The sequence below is a fragment of the Haliotis rubra genome, unplaced genomic scaffold (assembly GCF_003918875.1).
Source record: "Haliotis rubra isolate DU_JTF1 unplaced genomic scaffold, ASM391887v1 Scf863, whole genome shotgun sequence".
In the NCBI taxonomy this organism is placed as follows: domain Eukaryota; kingdom Metazoa; phylum Mollusca; class Gastropoda; order Lepetellida; family Haliotidae; genus Haliotis; species Haliotis rubra.
The window spans coordinates 277,457-299,616 of NW_025767594.1; the positions used below are offsets into that span (position 1 = coordinate 277,457).

Sequence of the window (22,160 nt, forward strand, 5' to 3'; positions counted from 1 at the left end):
ACAAGCGTTTGTAAAATACCTCATATCACTCAGTGTTCCGACAGTTGTTGCGCTAACATTTCTAAAAGTGAGTTAGTTTAGTTTTACGCCGCACTCAGCAATATTCCAGCTATATGGCTGCGGTCTGTACATAATCGAGTCTGGACCAGACAATCCAGTGATCAATGGCATGAGCATCAAACTGCGCATTTGGGAACCGATGACATGTGTCAACCAAGTCAGCGGCCTGACCACCCGATCCCGTTAGTCGCCTCTTACAACAAGCTTGGGTTACTGAAGGCCAATTCTAACCCGGATCTTCACGGGTCGGTGACCCACAGCCTAAAATGAGTTCAGCTGAAATACTTGGAATACACACTGGAATAATAAGGTTGTTTATAACGACACGGTGGCATATAGTAACAAATGAGGTCATATGCCATACATTAGACATGGGCTAATTGTAATGTGTAATTGTAATTGAATGTAATTAATTACAAAAATCTATGCAATTGCATGCAATGTGTAATTGAATGTTCAATATGTAATTTGTAATTGTAATTTAATTAATTAATATCTCAATGTAATTGAATTTTTCAATTTTTACTTTTTCAAATACATCAAACTACATCTCACTCTTTTGTACTTTGGTGGTCATTAGGCAACCCTTGCAATTATATTCTGTACAATAAGGAGGACAAAGCAGTGTTCTTCAATTAGATGCTTGTTGTCGGTATATACTCTAGCAGTTTCAAAGTACTTTTCAACTTACCAGAATTTTTAAACGTAGCATTTATGTGATTTTAAGTTATGGCTTAACTTTCATACAATCGCCAGCGGCTGAAGGGATGGTATAAATCCAGCTAGGGTCCATGCAGGTAGAAAAAGTACTGTAAGTCCCCATGGTCCCTAGTATGGTGATCTACGTTTAGTTGCTGGCGATATATAGCCCGTTTTAATTGTATTGTCCTAATTTGAAATCCTGTTTTCAGAGATAGATAGTAGTTTTATTCTTTGTGTCTGTGATATTCTATTTGGTTTTACTGTGCTTCGTTGACAGGCTTTGAGTGATTTACATGTATTCAAGATGAAGTTAAAAAACAGTTTTAGCCCAATATGTGATGCCAATGTGACTTTAAATTTTAACTCACTCACTCACTCATGGTGTATATTTATGTTTGTTCTTAAAGTCTACAATAGTCTCTCATAACCCTAAACGGGTTTCTCGGGCGGTGGGGTAGTCTAGTGGTTAAAGCAGTGGCTCGTCACACCGAAGACCCGGGTTCGAATCCCCACATGGGTACAATGAGTGAAGCCCATTTCTGGTGTCCCCCACCGTGATATTGCTGGAATCTTGCTAACAGCGGCGTAAAACCAAACTCAGTCAGTAAACGAGTGGTTCACTTTATTCTGTATTACAGCCTATATATGTCCTGTATTTTACAAGTGAGATGAGACTCAAATAAATAATCTGTCTGTCTGTCTGTCTCTAGAGGGTGTTAAATTTTGAAAGAGATTTGAATGTATAAGCCTTCGTAACTATCACCAGCTGCACATTTGTGAAACAAAGGGAATCAGTGACGCATGACTGAATTTAGGTTAGTATTTGAGGAAATGGGTGATTAACAGTACTATTAGTCAAGTTCCTATCAAAATGGTATCTTTGTTTATTTCTCATAATTAATTACATGACAAATTACTCTTTTTTTTAAAAAAACCACAAAAACAAAAAAAGATATGAAATTCAAAATCTCACTGAACTGTAGTCCTATTTTTATAATCATGAAATGTAATAAGCCATAAATCTAAGTTGACAAACTCTTAAGTATATTAATGTGGTGAGGTGAGGTGAAATTGGGTTTAACGTCGTGCTTGAGAATATTTCGCTCATATGACGACGTGCATGCGTGTGTATGTGTATGTGCGGCTGCTTGCACTAGCCCAGACTTAAGCTGGTTTTATAGTGCTAGCCCACTGAGATACCATGCCGCAGTGAAGCATGAATACCCCACTCAGATACATTATACTGACTCCCGAGCCAGCCAGTCCTTGTTGTACCCAGTAATGCCGAGCGCCAGGCAGGGACCAACAAGTACCATATGTTAACGTCTTTTGGCTCTCCGGGCGGACGCTCTAACCACTGACTGACTGACTGAGTTTAGTTTTACGCCGCTTTTAGCAATATTCCAGCAATATCACGGCGGGGGACACCAGAAATGGGCTTAACACATTGTGCCCATGTGGGGAATCGAACTCGGGTCATCGGCGTGACGAGCCAACGCTTTAACAACTAGGCTACCCCACCGCCCCCTCTAACCACTACACCACGGACGAGGTCGTATATTAATGTGGATAATCTCATTTTGCATTTCACTTTTTGATGACAAAACTGTGAACTGGATTTAGTGACCACGTTTACCAACATCTATATCTTGTTGATTAAAGGAATGCAGAAATATATATTTCTGTTTTTGCGGGGTTTTTTTTTTTTAAAAAGTAATTTGTCATGTAATTAATTACATTAGTAATGTAATTGTAATTTAATTAATTACATTTCAAAGTAATTGAACCCATGTGTGCCATACATTGGTATATAAGATCTGATATTAAAGAGACTGTCTACTCAGTTTCGGTCCGGGGTCATATCTATAACTTAACATCCGATCATGTCATATTACTATAGACAGATTAACGCCCTTCAAGTAGGGAATATATAGTTGAACGAAACCTAATATAAGCACATTGAAGGAATATTCGCAACCAATTAATATATGAATGTTACAGAGGAGATATTAAATGGATCTAAACGGTTTTGATGGACAATGAATTACAGCCAGTATTCACATATACACCGCCCCAGTAAGGACATTATTGTGTCCATATATAATGGTGGCGAAATACCAAACAAAGAAGAAATGGTTATTCGTTGGAGAAGCGTTTGAGGCAAAGGCCTGACGTTTGCACCTTCATAACATTTTGATAACGTGTGTTACAGTGTGCGAAATAGTTTCCAGATTTTGCTAGTCCTCAAAATAATTCACTAGCCCGAAATTTGAATTTAGAAACTAATCAATGATAACACAAAGGTAAAATGCCATAAAAACACAAATGAGAAAACACATCTCTGAAGTTCTGAAACATTTTGCCTTTGCTCAAATATCGTCAATAAGTCACCATTAAGCTGCATATATAACGATCATTTTTATCAGACTTTTAAAGTTGCATGATGTAAAAGTGGATTATGACTTAACATGTCGGAGTGAGGGATATATTTACAAACTGACCCCATGAAAATCCACTTGACAGTCGGTCCAGTGACTGTTGAGATTGACTGCCCGACTGGATTTTTACTAGCCACAGGCTAGCGGGCCAGTGGCTATTTCGCACACTGGTTTTGTTATGTTTTCGTCAAATCCGATTTCCAACATCCTTCGACACGGCAGTTGTGATTAAAGTATATTAGTCCGTTAATAGTAGTGAGTTTGTTATGTCTTTCAGTCCGTTCAAAGCGTGCTCATTATATCCATCAATTGTACGTTATATTGCATGCATAAATGGCCGGGGCCAAAACAAATAGTTCGATATATTCGTCAGTCCGCTAACAGGGTAGTTAACTGTATCTGAATTATGACAACTTCTTTTTATTCTTCATACGACGTTTCTGAGCTAATTCTTGCTCCTTCATCGGGTGAATGCTGAGTAAATCTTGCTCCTTTCTTACATTCACGTGATGAAGGAACAAGAACTAGCTCTGAAACGTCGTATAAACAATAAAAAGAAATTGTTATCCATAAAAACGTGTCATGTACATATATACAACACATACTACAGTCCGTTTGGCTCAAAAGCGGACCGATGAATTGCAATCTAACTCGAAAACTAATAAACATAAAATACTCAATGAAACGCTGATCATAATTAATCGAGAAGCACGTTCACAGACCACGTTATTTATTCATTAACCTGTGCTGTGCCGTCTCCATCCGTTCTCGAACACCTGGCTGTCCCTTTCTCTGCACTCCTCCCTCGTAACAAATAGTGAACTGTGTCAATATTTAAATGATAGATTGTTAAACAACTTTTTTATTTTTAGGACAAAAATTCTGCAAAAACCTCACAGAGTTGGTATGATGCTTTGATTATGATCAGCGTTTCATTGAGTATTTTATGTTTATTAGTTTTCGAGTTAGATTGCAATTCATCGGTCCGCTTTTGAGCCAAACGGACTATATCTTGAAACGTCTTTCATTCCTCACATGGGTACAATGTGTGAAGTCCATGTCTGATGTCCCCCGCCGTAATATTGCTGGAATATTGCTAAAAGCGGCGTAAAACCATACTCAGTCAGTTGTAACGTCTTTCGGGATTACGTGGGTTCGAACCACCAACCTTCCGCTTTCCGAGGAAATGTTTCCTCCATTACACCACGGTGAATATCTACACTGCTGAAACAAAACCAAGGTTGTGATATGTTTTTTACTCTTGTTCACTTATATTTGTGGTTAGATGAGATGAGGTGAAACTGGGTTTTACGTCGTGCTTGAGAATATTTCGCTCATATGACGACGTGCATGCGTGTGTATGTGTATGTGCGGCTTCTTGTACTAGCCCAGACTTAAGCTGGTTTTATAGTGCTAGCCCACTGAGATACCATGCCGCAGTGAAGCATGAATACCCCACTCAGACACATTATACTAGCGTCCGCCCGGAGAGCGGAAGGTCGCGGGTTCAATCCCCGACCGCGTCATACCAAAAGACGTTAAAATATGGTACTTGTTGGTCCCTGCCTGGCGCTCGGCATTAATGGGTACAACAAGGACTGGTCGGCTCAGAGTAAGTATAATGTGTCTGGGTGGGGTATTCATGCTTCACTGCGGCATGGTATGTCAGTGGGCTAGCACTATAAAACCAGCTTAAGTCTGGGCTAGTACAAGAAGCCGCACATACACATACACACGCATGCACGTCGTCATATGAGCGAAATATTCTCAAGCACGACGTAAAAACCCAATTTCACCTCACCTCACATTATACTGACTCGAAGCCGACCAGTCCTTGTTGTACCCATTAATGCCGAGCGCCAGACAGAGACCAACAAGTGCCATATTTTAACGTCTTTTGGTATGACGCGGTCGGGGATCGAACCCGCGACCTTCCGCTCTCCGGGCGGACGCTCTAACCACTACACCACAGATGCGGTTTTGTGGTTAGAACTGGTCTCCAACGACCTAAGCTTGTCGTTCGAGGCGACACAGTGGACTGAATGGTCGTCTCTGCTAGTGTGTTTTCGTACTCCTTCGAATTAGACGTTAAGGTTTATCTTGACCAGTCACTGGTTTGTGTGGTCCAGACTCACCGTCTTAGTGATTGAGTATAGTGTTACGCCGCTTGTTAGCAATACTCCACAAATATCACGGTAGGGGACACCAGAATATGATTTCACACATGGTATACATGTGGGGAATAGAAACCCCGGGTTTCAGCGTGACGAGCGAACGCTTTAACCACTAGGCTACCCCACCGTCTTAGAGCTGGAATATCGGGCCTGTGTGACATCATAATTCGGGCGCGGTAACGTGACTGGTGGTATATAACCGTTCCACAAGGCTTGGGTGGGTGCTCTCAATATCAGTCACTGGTTTGTCTAGCCCACGTCAGGTTTAAAGCTGAAACATCAAGGCCATGTATACAAGTGTATATCACGCTTGACTACGGGGTTGATTTCGTGCTGTTTTATCCCACACGCTTGTATCATAGCTCATAATATCAATCACTAGTTTGTGCGGTCCATATTCCATTATCTCCACTGAGGGCAGCGTTAAACAACAAACCGACACTATTCACAATCATAATTCAATATTTCTCCTGTAAGTATGCAAATAAGAATGTGTGAGTGAGTGAGTTTAGTTTTACGCCGCAATCAGCAATATTCCGGCTATATGGCGGCTGTTTGTGCATAACCGAGTCTGGACCAGACAATCCAGTGATCAACAGCACAAACTGACACTATTCACAATCATAATTCAATCTTTCTCCTGTAAGTTTGCAAACAAGAATGGGTGAGTGAGTGAGTTTAGTTTTACGCCGCAATCAGCAATATTCCGGCTATATGGCGGCGGTCTGTAAATAATCGAGTCTGGACCAGACAATCCAGTGATCAACAGCACAAACCGACACTATTCACAATCATAATTCAATCTTTCTCCTGTAAGTATGGAAACAAGAATTGGTGAGTGAGTTTAGTATAACGTCGCATTCGGGAATATTCCAGCTATATGGTGTCGGTCCGTAAATAATCGAGTCTGGGTGAGACAATCCAGTGATCAACAGCATGAGCATCGATCTGTAGATGCAAACAAGAAAGCTGACATCACAGAACACAGCCAATGTATAACACCCTTCAAATATTCTAAATACATCCTCACATTTCCAAGCAACGCTTGGTTTTAAACGAACCCTTCTGTTGACTAATCTAATCTATTTTGTTTACATTTGTTAATTAAACATAAACTTATCAGCTCGTAAATTCGAATCTTATCGAACACTCACCATATCCTCCCAATTTCAATATTCCACACTTCAAACAGCTACATGTAATTGGATTACATCGACGGATTGCATTAAATCCAGGTAAAATTATGGTTTCCACACGCCATGAGAATTATTCAATATTCACCAGAGATCGAATCGTCTGCAGGTGAGCTTGACATGGCTAGCGGAAGCGTTACTGTCACGTGACAACGCGATTTCCAAGCACAACAACATTCAAGTTATCTGGCGGGGTCCCAAATACCGCAAGATATTTCAGAGAAGACCCTAAGTTTCGAGAAGAACAACTAAATTGTGGTCTCGGTCCGTGCAAAGCGTGAGGGCAACTGTCACCACGGAATAAACATTCGCGTCTGACAAGCACGTGGTGCATATTTCAGCCCGCATTTCGCGTGCGCCTCGTGCTGGGTGACAGCTGAGAGGAGGTTGTGGGTACTCATGCGCTAATGCAAAGCCTGCCAGTACACGTTTGGAAGAAGCGCTAGGCTTATATTACTGGTGCCGTACCGGACGCCAAGGTATTATCATGTCGTCTTCAACGGGGACTGTTTGTCCAAAAGGACAGACAAGTAACGCTGAATGTGACCCGTACATTTCACAGAAAACAGAACCTGCTAAATGAAATTGACGTCGATATTTACATGTCTACTTGAGTGGCTGTCTGTCGCGGGAATATATACGTAATGGACTTGGTGTTGTGAAATGGAATATTCTTGTTCATATGTTTTTCTAAGGATGTGATTTGTGAAACATGGAGTTTTCATTGACGACCGGTGGACCTGTACCCGCTGCCATGGTGATTCATTTCAGTGGAGACGCCGAACAGTTTACACATGTGTACTTCCCAGCGACCCCCGTTATACGGCGCTGAGGGTAAATATCAGCCAGTGACTGACAAAGCGTAACGGTAACATGACGTGACCAGCCGATTGTTGCTATAAAGAGGGTGATGTGATTTTAGGATACAAGCAACTCACTGAAAAGTCTTCCATTTGTTGTGTCTCGTGCTGACGTCGTCTTCCATGGAAAAAAATATCGTGCTATATAGCAATGTATTTACCTAACAATAAGTCATAACATCATTGTCAAATAACACAGTAAGTTATAACCAGTATGATATTTGCAACAGTATTGATACAGTATTAATACTGGATTGCATTTCTTTGAATAATGAATACACAATATACATGTTGCTCATTTAGACACTATACAAATTACTAGTACAATATTATTATATTTATATTAATATATTGCATATTATCCCACAGTGAAATGTGATATATTACAGGCAAAACTAGCCTTTAACAGTCAAATGTAAAGTTTATATGTACTCTTATAGATCCAGTAGGCACATTATATTACATATTACATATCTACGTTTTTAATGGAATTTTAAACAGCAATTACAATTTTTATAATGAATACAAAAATTAGTTATCCTCCATGACTCAGAGAAATAAACCAGGCCAAGATATGCAAGGCAAATATATTTCAGACTAGAAGCCAGGAGGGTAAATTTCTCAGAGTTTGATGTTTGTTGAGAGATCTTCCTTTGTCTCAAAGGATTGAGAGGGTTTCTTCAGGCTCAGCAAGACAGTTTGCAAAGTATTTTCCTTCAAACTTCGTCACTGTTTACCCGTCAGAAATTGAAACAAGCGATTAGGCTGAATCATAAATAGCACGTATATTTCATGGCAGTTGACATGAGGCTGTTCATTTGTGATATGGAGCGCTATCAATTACTCTGTGTTCCTTTGATCAGAATTATTAAGGACCATTCAGCTTTCAACGGACATTAATCCTCAGAGGTATGCATGAGAATTTCTGATCAACAGTGTATGAAATTTATTTGATCAGGGATTAAGTCTGGATGGATTAAGTTATTTTGGGATTTCTTGACTGGATTATGGATTATTTCAGAATTGATGTACTGTGTGCAGTAAGTATTGATGAAGAGAGGAATATGTTTGTTTACATTTTGTGTATTACATAATGTGATGTGTGGCTCAGGATATGAGCGTCAAATGAGCTCAGGATATGAGCATTGAATGAAATCTACACCATATCTACCTCTGTGAAATGAACAACTCTAATGTCAGAGATTGACAAGTGTATCTTTTGACAGTGCTTTGATATGGACAACTAGGTTGATATAGACATTTCATCACATACACTATTTTGAAAAGTACGCAAGGTGAAATAGAGGATTGTCGCAATGAATGGTGCACTTCAAAGACGATACTTCACAAACAGTCGTCACAGTCTCCCGAGACGAGTATGAGTTGGATTTCAGTGACCTGAGTCCAAGTCGGGCATCCAGTCCGGCCAGTGCCAAGTCCGAGGGTCCAAGACACCACACTCGGAGACAAACTCAGGTTGAGGAATACCGACGAAAGGTTGCCAGGTTACGTAGCGAGCTGGACATGGAGAAAGCCCGAAATCGGCAAGTTCACAAAGAAAAGAATCGTGAAATGCGCGAGTTACGTGAGACGTTCAAGGAGGACAGGAGATACGAACTGGATGTGCTGGAATCAAAGCTAAAGGAGGAGAAGAAGAAAGAAATCGGGAAACTGAAAGAAGAGCTGCTGAAACAAAAAGATGAGGAACTGCAGCAAGTATTGAAATACAAAGAAGAGGAAGTTAAGAACTTAAAGATGAAAGTGACAAGCGACAAGAGTGAAACTGACAATGCTAAAACTGAAACGAACAAGACACCAACAAAAGTTGTCAAGCTACCTCGCGACATGGATCTATTACGTAGAATGGAAGACGAAATTCAGAAATTGAAAGACGAAAATGCTTCGTGGGAGTGCAAATATAAACAAAAGTGCGAAGATGAGACCAAGAAAGAAAAAGAGTTCACCAAGATGAAGGAAGATTACGACACAGAACTACGCAGAATTATATCGGAATCCAAAAAATTGGCACTTGGAAATTTGAAAAAGTTGAAAAGGGCGGAGATAGCGCTGAGTGAAAGTATGTTCTCTGATGATGAAAGTGTTTCTGTTGTATCCGAGAAGTCGACGTCGAGACGATCACTTCGTGAATATCGACAATAACATATCGACAAGTACAATGTCACTGAACAAAACATTGGATAAACAGTCGTCAGTTACATCCGATTCCGACAGGGACGAGGTAAGGACCTTTAATTGTGAAATCATGATTTTAGATTTGGAATAATACATTTGTTGAATGTGGAAAAGAGTTTCATATTTCTTTCAGGAATATAGATGTAAAGCGAAATCATTATATAGATTTCAGATAATTCTTTTGTTGAATGTGGAAAAGTGTTTCATATTTCTTTCAGGAATATGGATATACAGCAAAATCATATTTTAGATTTCAGATAATCCATTTGTTGAACTTGAAAAATGGTTTCATATTTCTCTCAGGAATATGGATGTACATAACACTACTTATGAGTATGGACTGGGTTATTTGCAAAATGATGCCTCACAGTTGAGATAATTCATTCGTTGAATGTGGAAGAACGTTTTCTTGCAGGCATGTGTGTAAATTATGCATTAGGGTTTCTTTCATTTCAGGTTACCAATATTTGCAATTTAATATACAGTGAGAGCCTGCTTTCTGGGTGACATCCTCATTTGTCCAGGGTGACGTTGTACAAAACAACCTTAGCGCTACGACAGTCGTAAGTCTATGTTAAGGTATGGGTGTTACGATCACCTTAGCCCTAAGCTCGTTTTGTACAACGGCACCCTGGCTATTTTATCGACAAGGAATTCTACACAAGTCAAAGGTTGTAGATCTAGTTTCGCAAGGAGTTTTGAACTTTCGTAGAAAAGTGTTAATAATATTTGATGTCTTTATTCTGAATGTGACTGTTCACTGGAATAAGTTGTCCTACAAATAGCATTCAGGTTTCATATAGCTGCTGTTATAGATTTTGAGACTTTCTGAAATACCACAGTATCCTTATCAAAAGTTGAGTATTATATAATGAAATATTGTCTAATCATCTTTTGTCGGACAAAAACTTGGTCCCTTGTGAACCGGACAATCTTCAACTAACACAACAACTTTATCCTAGAGATAGTTGAAATAGATTTAAACACACCTCCAAAGCCTTATCTACTTTTGTTGTTTCTTGTATGTTGTTTTTATGCCCTTTGTGGTTATTTGGATAGCACAGCGGTTCAGGCTTTAGCTTTGTCTTTTTTTTCATCCAAGGTTTGTTTCTTGTGAGGTTTTGTGTTCATAAAGTCCATTAATAGTATTCACAGCCATCGTTGCAATGCTTCCTAAATATGATCTTCTATTCACTCTGTAAGTCACTATTGTGTCTCTCAGCACGTTCAGTTGGATGTTCGGCTGCTCATCAGCCTTATGCTGTATCAGAAGTACAGGCAGCATTAAACATACAAACATTTATGTTCAAGCCATGGACTAGCAGTCTGATATGTAAGCAATCTCATAAAAGACACATTCTACCCCGATCTCTTAATTCATCATCATCATCATCATCATCATCATCATCATCACCATCATTGACCTCATCTGCTACAAAGCACTCATCATCATCAACAACATCATCATTATTGGCCTCGCGCTGCCATATAGCTGGAATATTGCTGAATGTGGTGTAAACTTAAACTCACTCACTTACTCGCTCACTATTGGCCTCATGTGCTTGAAGAACCACAGATGGTATCCAAGTGCCCTACTGCTGATTGTAAGAGGCTATTACACTGTGAGCCTTACCTTAGGGACCGTTCATAATTTATGGCTGGGGGGGGATTGATTTTAAAATCACCAATTTCTAAAATCACCTTTTGCATTGTGGCTGGAATTACTCACTGGTTTAAGGTGGACAGTTGTGACCCTTAGTTGTAGCAGGATCTGCTGATAATGGGTTCTAATCTCAGGTTTCTATAATATTTCTCCTTTTTGTCAGTACTGGGGCTCATTAATTTCAGCAAAGTTATGAACAGGTGCATCAGTTTCTATTTTCTCAAAATCATAAAAAAATCTGTGATAAAACTGGATTATATCTATCGAGCATTTAACCTAGCCCTCTGTCACTTAGGAGATATTTGATGTTCATGTTTGGGTGTGTTTGTTGGGGGTTCTTCAGAGAAGAAATAGCTGACAGAATGTTATAGATATTTTAAAAGAGTTAAATATTTAAGGCTTTTAGATGTAGTTAAAAAATATCAGGTTTTGCCAATTTAGTTGGAAAAATATTCAGTTTTTGAACAAAATTCCAATTTAATTCTAATTCTGCTGCAAGCATAGGTTATTGCGGAAACACCTCATTTGACCTTTCAAATAAGGAACTTATGTAAATATCCAATTTAACTTTAGATAAAAGGCTCTTGAAAATGTACATTTTGGGGCAGGTTTCGCTCTATGTGTCAATCTACAATGACTGACTGTCTCATCAAAATGCACATTTCCTTCTGCTGTGTGAGTACATTTCATTTCAAAGTGAAATTACCAAGTTTCAGTTTCAAATTGTGGACATTTATGATTTTCTTCTTTACAGTTATGTTTTGATATAAGTTGCACTGTGCCAATACAATGTTTGAAACAGCTACCGGCCTGTAGCCAGAGGCCAGTGACTTTTATTGTAGGCAAGTGAAATATGAAAAGTAGGCATTCACACTGAGTGTTTTAGTTTTCAGTAGGTATTCAATATAGTTTACTCAAGTGTTGGGAATCGGAAACTAAATCCACTATTGATTATCAGAGGACTTGTGGTGAACGATTATCAATTATAATCGAAATATATACACGTTTAATGTAATCACCAATTTTAAGGGTTTTTCCCCAGTTTTTTTCTAATTAATGCTTTTTTATAACTAATACTGTCATGCAATGAAATGCACACATGCAAGTAAGACACTGGAATTGTAATTAAACAGTAAAAGTGGTTAAAATTTTACAATGCGCATAGCTTTACGCTGTTGAGCGCATGTTTGTTCGTAAATATTCGTTAAATTAAAAGGTTAGTATACTTAATTCAAGAGTGTTATACAAAAACAACAAAATTCCGATTAATCAAAAATTTTTTTTTTACAATCGATGATCATTTTTAATCCTTCTTTCGATTGATTTTTCGATTATTTTCGATCATCGAAACACCACTAGTTTACTCCTTGGATCCTGTCTGTATGATAATTTTACAGCACTGAGTACACATTTTATAACAAATTGTTTTTTCATTGTTTGCTGTATAATGCCAGACTCAGCAATATTCCAGCTATATGACACCGGTCTGTAAATTATCGTGTCTGGACCAGACAATCCAGTGATCAACAGCATGAGCATTGATCTACGCAATTGGGATGTGATGATATGTATACGTTACAACCACTTCAACAAACCTGACCACCCAATCCCGTTAGTTGCCCCTTATGACAAGCATGTGTTACTAAAGACCAATTCTAACCCGGAACTTCATGGGTATCATGTTTTAAATAAATCTGCTGAAATGCAATTTCAGGTGACTCTAAATTAATCAGTGAAGTGTGTAACAGGTTACTTAAACTCAGAACAGTATAAAACATGTCCAATTGACAATACCTAGATGTAGAACCTTGCTTATGCACAATCACAACAGAAGAGTTCATGTATATCTGAAGTATGATCAGTAAATAATTGAGTGTAGTGAGTGAGTTTAGTTTTACGCCACTTTTAGCAATATTCCAGCAATATCAGCAATATCACGGCTTCACACATTGTACATATGTGGGTAGAGCGTCCGCCCGGAGAGCGGAAGGTCGCGGTTCGATCCCCGATCGCGTCATACCAAAAGACGTTAAAATATGGTACTTGTTGGTCCCTGCCTGGTATTAATGGGTACAACAAGAACTGGTCGGCTCGGAGTCAGTATAATGTGTCTGAGTGGGGTATTCATGCTTAACTGGGGCGTGGTATCTCAGTGAGCTAGCACTATAAAACCAGCTTCAGTCTGGGCTAGTACAAGCAGCCGCACATACACATACACACGCATGCACGTCGTCATATGAGCATGACGTTAAACCCAATTTCACCTCACCTCACACATGTGAGGAATCGGGTCTTTGACATGACGAGTGGCGAGCGAAGGCTTTAACCACTAGGCTACCTCGCCACCCCAATCAGTAAATAAAGATCAATAGAGAAATTAAGGAGTGCAACGTGATAAGGTTATATTAGGTAATTACAAAGTGTTGTTATACTGCTGGGGTTTGTATGCAACCATTCACAACAATGGCCGTGATGTATAGCGTTTCATTTACACAAATATGCTACTTATCAGGAGCTCTGGGCCTAGATTTTCGAAGCTCTCTTAGCGCTAAGATAGTCGTAAGTGCCATACATTAACATTAACGTTCTACTATCTTAGAGCTAAGAGAGCTTCGAAAATCTAGGCTCTGGTCCATATCTGGTGTCCCTGTATTTCTGAAACTAGAATTAGTCTGAGGGTTAGAATTGGTGTGCAATCCATCCTTGTAAGAAGCAGCCCAACAAGGTCAGTTTGTCAGGCTGACTTTACTCATGAGTGAGTGAGTTTAGTTTTACGCCTATCTCAGCAAAATTCCAGCTATATGGCGGCGGTCTGTAAATATTCGAGTCTGGACCAGACAATCCAGTGATCAACAGCATGAGCATCGATCTGCGCAATTGGGAACCGATGACATGTGTCAACCAAGTCAGCGAACCTGACCACCCAATTCCTTTAGTCGCCTCTTACGACAAGCATAGTCGCCTTTTGTGGCAAGCATGGATTGCTGAAGACCTATTCTACCTCGGATCTTCACGGGTCACTTTACTCATGCATGTCACCGTATCCCGATTGTGTAGATCGATGCTCATGATATCAATCACTGGATTGTCATTTTTGCTGAAATGTTGCTGAATGGCCTTAAATAATAAAGAAACAAGATGATAAGTTGGTGTTCTCTTAACGTTCACTAAATCTGAAAAATAGAGCTATTTACTTGACGACTACCCAGATTATTAAAGGTGCTACCTTGATCTTTATTCCGGCAGGACCCAGCTGTGTCTGAATGTTTACCTGTAGGACGGTGTTATCGTGTGTTTTGTGAAGGTGTGTAATGATATCGTGCGTTGAAAGCAAGTTAAGCCTTGGTCAAAGTGGCTGTACGGACTGGTCACTCTATCAATGCTAATGTCCATTCAGGCGATCCCATGTAGGACTTGTACCTTTGTTTGAACTCTCCACGTCCTTTCGAGGTAAATCGTGGCTTGTAAATAACAAACATTGGTATGTCCTTTGGGATCATTTATCTCATGGTTGTTGGAATTGTGCTCAGGATCAGCTGTCGTTGTTTGAAGGTGTTGACATGCTAGTGAGAGATGATTGGCTTGTGAGTGACAAAGGCTTAACCCATTACTGGTGACATGCATTGTGAGGTGAAATCGACATGTGATGGGTGCTGAATTGGTTTGACCATGATTGTTCATGGGGTGAGAAGGTGTTTATGGCTGAATGGAATTGGTATGACAAATTTTGAGTGTTTGAGGGGGTATTGCTGTACGACTGAAGTGGTGTTAGGGGTAGATAAGGGTCAGGGTGGAATGTGAGGGTGTGGATGAGGAGAGTGAGTGAGTGAGTTAGTTTGATCATCTAAACTGTGTTCCACAGGAGATAGTGCTTGTGTGAGATCAGACGATATCTCCTAAGAGATATCGCTTTGACAGTAGATTTTGCACAATGCCCTGACAGTGCTATGATGTCATGAACTTGATGACATCACAATGCTATGACATCGCTGCACTGCAAATCTAATGGCAGTACTGTGTTCAGAGATGTACATTTTTCATGGAAAACTAATGAAGAGTGATTTTTTATGATAAATAGAATCTCACCCTCGTGTCTTCTGATATCAAATATATCAACACTCGTTGATAAAAGTAAAAATATCGTTGGCAAGCCTCAGATATTTGTATCAACTCGTGATATATTTGATATCAACAGACACTCGGGTGAGATTCTCTATTTACGCCGCTCTCAGCAATATTGCAGCTATATGGCGGTGAGGAGAGCGTGGAAAGGGGGTTGGGGTACATGGAGAGAGGGTGGAATTGAGGGCAGGGTAAATAGAATGAGGGTGGAATGGGGTGGTGGTGTAGAAAGATGGCAGGATGTCTGGGGGTGGGGGGGAATTTGTGTGGATGGGAAGAGGGTGGAATTTGTGTGTGTGAGAAGGGGGAGAGAGGGGCAAATTTTGGAAGAGGGTGGATATGTGTGTGTGTTGGGGGTTGTTTGGAGGGGGAATTTGTATTGGGGTAGACAGGGAGAGAGAAGAACATTCAGAGTGAGTGAGTGAGTTTAGTTTTACTCCTCACTCAGCAATATTCCAGTTATATGGCGGCAGTCTGTAAATAATCGAGTCTGGACCAGACAATCCAGTGATCAACAGCATGAGTATCGATCTGCGCAGTTGGGAACCGATGACATGTGTCAGCCAAGTCAGCGAGCCTGACCACCCGATCCCATTAGTCGCCTCTTACGACAAGCAAGGGTTACTGAAGATCAATAATCTAACCCGGATCTTCACAGGTCAAGAACAGTCAGAAGAAATAATAGGTAGACTGGATAGAGTACAGATAATGCATAATACATTTTTATTTTAGTCCATACCATATACAACAGGGAAACTCACATAACTAAAGACCGCCTCCGTGGTGTAGTGGTTAGGCGTCCGCCCGGAGAGCGGAAGGTCGCGGGTTCGATCCCCAACCACGTCATACCAAAAGACGTTAAAATATGGTACTTGTTGGTCCCTGCCTGGCGCTCGGCATTAATGGGTACAACAAGGACTGGTCGGCTCGGAGTCAGTATAATGTGTCTGAGTGGGGTATTCATGCTTCACTGCGGCATGGTATCTCAGTGGGCTAGCACCATAAAACCAGCTTAAGTCTGGGCTAGTACAAGCAGCCGCACATACACATACACACGCATGCACGTCGTCATATGAGCGAAATATTCTCAAGCATGACGTAAAACCCAATTTCACCTCACATCACCTCACATGACTAAAAATCTTTCTTTTTTCACAAAAAAAACTAGATACTAAAATGTCCCCCTTTACAGACCCTCGATGATATCAAGCAGGGAATTAGTAGATATACAGAACAATGAGATCTCCCCCTCGTTACAAAGACTGGAACAATGAAACTGCCACTAAACAGCAAGGTGCTCTAGTAATGTTGGTAATCTCATGTAGATATACAAGTTACACAGAGGGTGATCCCTGAGACAGGTCAAGCCTCCTTGCAGTTTATGGACACTGGTCACGCCAGGTGAAGAGAATGGACAAAGTTCAAGGTCACTTTGTCTGAGACACGTTTCAAATGACATTTAGTATTGGTTTTCACATTCTGTTTACACTTAAATATAGAAAAGTGAAAAAATGAATTGAAAGGACATTTATTTTTAATAAAGATTTCAGACTAAATCATCGTTTCAAAATGGCATTGGTAATCCACTACAGCACTGAAATCTGAAGAGGTTTCATGGATGTGCCGGAAACCTGTGATCACTGGTTCTAATCCCAGTTTGCCTTGATCATGGTTATGGGTTTGTCAAGGTGTGATATAGTTCAAAGCGGCATTAAACGTAAGTCACAGGTGGCCCAGTGTTTAAAGCCCAAAAATTTGTTGTTAGAGTTGTGTCCCTTGGGCTTGCTAATTTCTGAAGATTGTGGATTTTGAATCCTGTTTCTCTGCAAGTCAGTTTCAAGCCTTTTCAGCACTGTATCCGTGCTCGCAGGTACCAAAAGTGGTACCAAAAGTGGAAAATGTCTGAGACATGCTTGACTTTGGACTTTGGGCTGTTTTAGAGTCAACTTGTGACTGTAATACCATCAAAATGGTATTAAAACCAACTCACTCACTCACTCACTCACTCACTCACATCGTTTTACATCGTCATATATCCCGATACGATACTTCAAATGGGCCACGATACATCAAAGTTTTACCTTGAATATTGACAAATCGCCAAATCGCGTCAAGAAAGACTTACATTTGTTTGATGATTAAAATCTATGCATACTTATTTTCCCATCATAAGTTCCTCGGAAATTCTTGCGTGAGGAACTGTGTCAAACATAGAGCTCGCATTTTATGAACATTCACAAGTCTGTGTATAAACTTATTATCTCATTTCTGAATGAATACTGTAAAACGTTGGTGGAATTTGACGAAATACTTTAAAATGGTTTCAGTCTGAATAAACTTAGGCTCAGTATTATTCGTTACACTGCTATACTGAGTCTAACAAAACCTAGTAGAAGGTCACGTCAGCTAACCTTTGAGCGACCTATGACTGTCCAATCAAATGTGAGACGGACGACTACTTGTTAGAGTTCGATGGGACTTACAAAACAGTTTTTGGATTTTCTCTTCCCTGGTTGCTAACACTGATCTATCAACAAACGGAAATCTGCATAAAACACAGACATTAGACCTGCAGTGTATACGCTTATGGGTTTCTAATGACATGGTTACTATTTGCTTATATTTTCGCTATTTTGAGCCACTGTTTACTCATTGCGTGTATCACTCGGAAGCGACCGTGCGGAAAATAGCATTCGGAATCGTTCGCGTTTGTTAGGTAAGGCTTCAAACAGTATGTGCCAATGTTAACTTTCGCGATTTGTTAAGCTGTATTCTGATTGGTCAGTCCAAAAGGTTAGCTGAAGCGACCTTCTAGTAGGTTTTGTTAGACTCAGTTTAGCAGTGTAACTAATAATACTGAGTCTAAGTTTACTTAGACTGAAATGCTTTTGTTTTGATTTTGAGGTGCTTTAAAGTTGGTGTTAGAATTAAATATTTTAGTATCATGATACGTATTGTATCGCCGCTTCAGTGTACAATACTTTGCCAAAATATCGTCGTGACTAAAATTTTAGTTTCGCGATATACTCAATTACTGTCACACCCATTTGCTATTATACTCAATTACTGTTATACCCACTTACTATTATACTCAATTACTGTTATACCCACTTACTATTATACTCAATTACTGTTATACCCATTTACTATTATACTCAATTACTGTTATACCCACTTACTATTACACTCAATTACTGTTATACCCACTTAGCATGTTATACTCACCCTGCCAGTGTGATAATGAATTACATTACCTTTCAACCTTTGACAAGTATGAGCTGATGACAATTGATAGTCTCTTTATTGACCGTTCCCCTGTCTTTATGAATTCAGCAAGGCCAGTGCTTGTTTATGTGGTATATGAACCCTAATTAGTTCTGAAATGGATCAATAGAAGATCATAAACTTAATTGTAAAGACACGACCCTGCCTCCTGATGAAAAATAATATTTGCACCTAATATTTTACTTATGTGCAAAACGAATGCAAAGAAAATAGGATTGCATGTCAAAGATTCTGAAAAAAACTATGATCAATTGTTACAGTTTGAATATTTGTTCTCGAGCAAAATACCGATTCCATGTGAGATTGTGTATGCTGCACATTGTACATGTTATTGATTGTACACTGTCTGTCTGTGATGTATCGTCTCCGTGTTGGCGCCAGACATGGCGGATAATCTCTTGGCGCCAGACCTGGCCATGTGGATTTACTTCTATGAAAATCATTAATGTAATAGACCTGTGTTTCATCTTTGTGATCCTTTGGGAAATCTGCCGAGTGAGTGAGTGTGAGAGAAAGAGAAAGTGAGTAAGCATGGTTTTATGCTGTTTTAGCAATATTCCAGCAATGGCATGGTGGAAGACACCAGACATGGGCTTCAAACATTGTACCAAAATGGGGAATCGAACCGGGTCTTGAGCATGACAAGCTGATGCTTTAACCACTAGGCTACCCCACTGCTCTGGCGAAGAATAGATGCCAGTACCAAATGTTAAGTGTAAGAGTGGTTTTAAATAATTGAGGATTGGTTGATTAGAAAGAGTCATCTGGTGTGTATGATACTGCAAGGTGGATTGGTGTTCATGCTATCACCCACTGGTTGGTCTGCTCAAATTTCTGTAACAGTCATGACAAAGGCATAAAACAGCATTCACTCTGTTTATACATGTGTTAATCTTGTTGAAGGATGGTTTTTGTCTGGATCAGCCAAAACTCTGTTTGCATCAGTGGAGGAAAGGAGTTGTTCTTATTATCAGGTCCACCAATCGAGTATTTTCCAGGATTTCACCTTGAAATATTGTCCTAGTTAATTTTTGCGTGAAATACTCCAGTTATATGGCAGCAGAATGTATATAATCAAATCTGGACCAGACAACCCAGTGATTGACATCATGAGCATGGATTTAGATTTTGGACACAATGACACACATCAGCCAAGTCATCTAGCCCGACCATTAGATTCCCTCGGTCACCACTAAGATAAGCATAGCTAGCTGAAGACCAATTTTAACCAAGATCTCCCCAGGTTTCTGAGATCTCATCTGCATTTGTTTTTTCACAGGGTACTCACACAGTGTGTGTTTAAGTGTGTCTGAAAGATAAGATACATTATATCTGTCCCCTCCTTGCTCCAGATAATAACCAGTACCCCTTCCTCTTCATGTGGGGCGGTTGGGTAGTCTAGTGGTCAAAGCGTTGGCTCGTCACGCCGAAGACCCGGGTTCGAATCCCCACATGGGTACAATGTGTTGAGCCCATTTCTGGTGTCCCCCGCCGTGATGTTGCTGGAATATTGCTAAAAGCGGCGTAAAACCAAACTCAGTCAGTCCTCTTCATGTAGATAACAAACTGTTTCAGAAGCCCCACTGTTTCCTCATTTTGTTGTCCTTCAAGAACTTTCATGTGTCATCATTTTCCAAGCCTTTCTCAAGTTTGCTTGTCGATATATGTCACTTGCTTCATCCACCATCATGAGTTTTTGATTTTTTTTATCTCATTATAGTTATAACAGATTCTGTACCTAGGATGCATAGCATTAGAATGGAAACTGTAGAATCCTTGTCTACTTGTGAAGTTGAATTGTGTCCCTTTGCCGTAGAAGGATCTGGATAAGTTCTCTACTCAATGACCGCCTCCGTGGTGTAGTGGTTAGAGCGTCCGCCCAGAGGTCGCGGGTTCGATCCCCGACCGCGTTATACCAAACGACGTTAAAATATGGTACTTGTTTGTCCCTGCCTGGCGCTCAGCATTAATGGGTACAACAAGGACTGGTCGGCTCGGAGTCAGTATAATGTGTCTGAGTGGGGTATTCATGCTTCACTGCGGCATGGTATCTCAGTGGGCTAGCACTATAAACCCAGCTTAAGTCTTGGCTAGTACAAGCATCCGCACATACACATACACACGCATGCACGTCGTCATATTAGCGAAATATTCTCAAGCACGACGTTAAACCCAATTTCACCTCTGACCTCACCTCTACTCAATTCTCAGCCTGGCTAATTGTTGCCACTGTCCCTGATCTCGGCTTGAAAGATGTATATATTTAAGTCAACTAAAGTACATTAAGCTGTGGAAAGATGTATATATTTAAGTCAACTAAAGTACATTAAGCTGTTTTGTTTGCTTATTGTGCAGAATTTCTAATCTATTGATAATTTAATGTCAATTTTATGTGTCATAACTGTGCTGTCAGCTGTGCCTCCGTGTGGAACTGATTCCAGGTCCTATCTCCAAGTTTTTTGAAGGAGGCTTGTGACTTGATACTTATTCCAATAACAAGGTTGACAATCTATTCACAAGCACCCTTATTACATTTCAGATATCACAAATGATAACCCACATAATTGACTGTAGATACTTTATGTCTCTGCCACTAAGGTAAACACTGGACTTATTTGTTTCATTTTATATCATATTGATTTTCTTCAAGAGAAATATGTTTAAATTATTTTATAAGAATGTATAAAAAATTTAAATGTATGTTTATTGAAATGCAAACAAGAAAGCATATTTTCAAGTGCATAATTTATTGAACATATAGTTGCAAAATTAAGAGAGATTTAAGGGGATTGATGCAGTCATTCTTGAGGCTGCAGTTTGGTCAGACACTCAATTTTAAAAAGTAACCAAGGTGAGAAGTCCAGTTAAAAATCTGAAAGTGTCCAGTTTAAGTTCTTCTGATGAAAACTAATGTTATAGTTAACTTGTATCTCAAGGAATTTAATGGTAAACCATCACTGCATCTTTTGATAGAAGCAGGGTTAGTAGGGTAGGTGTGTAATACCACTCACTCACTCACCCATACACCCAGCCACCCACTCACTCACCCATTTACTCAACCACTCACTCAGCCATCCACCCATTTACTCAATCATCCAAGACCCGTGAAGGTCCCGGGTTTGAATGAGCCTTCAGTAACCCTTGCTTGTCGTAAGAGGCGACTAACGGGATCGGGGGTCAGACTCGCTGACTTGGTTGACACATGTCATCGGTTCCCAATTGCACAGAACGATGCTTATGCTGTTGATCACTGGATTGTCTGGTCCAGACTCGATTATTTACAGACCGATACCATATAGCTGGAATATTGCTGAGTGTGGCGTAAAACTAAACTCACTCACTCAGTCACTCACTCATCCAAATATCCAATGACTCACTTACCAACATACTCACTCACTCACCCAAATATCTTGCCACTCATTAACTCACTCACCTAAACACCCACCCACCCACTCACTCACTCACTCACT

General features: G+C 39.9%; 1 long non-coding RNA gene across 1 annotated transcript; it reads left to right on the plus strand.

Annotated features, from left to right (window-relative positions):
- The first annotated feature begins 1,403 nt into the window (after positions 1 to 1,403).
- Positions 1,404 to 21,593, plus strand: LOC124262998. Its single transcript, XR_006894747.1, has 3 exons — positions 1,404 to 1,464; positions 19,615 to 19,624; positions 21,583 to 21,593. It is a non-coding gene; the product is annotated as an uncharacterized LOC124262998 (long non-coding RNA).
- The last annotated feature ends 567 nt before the right edge of the window (positions 21,594 to 22,160 follow it).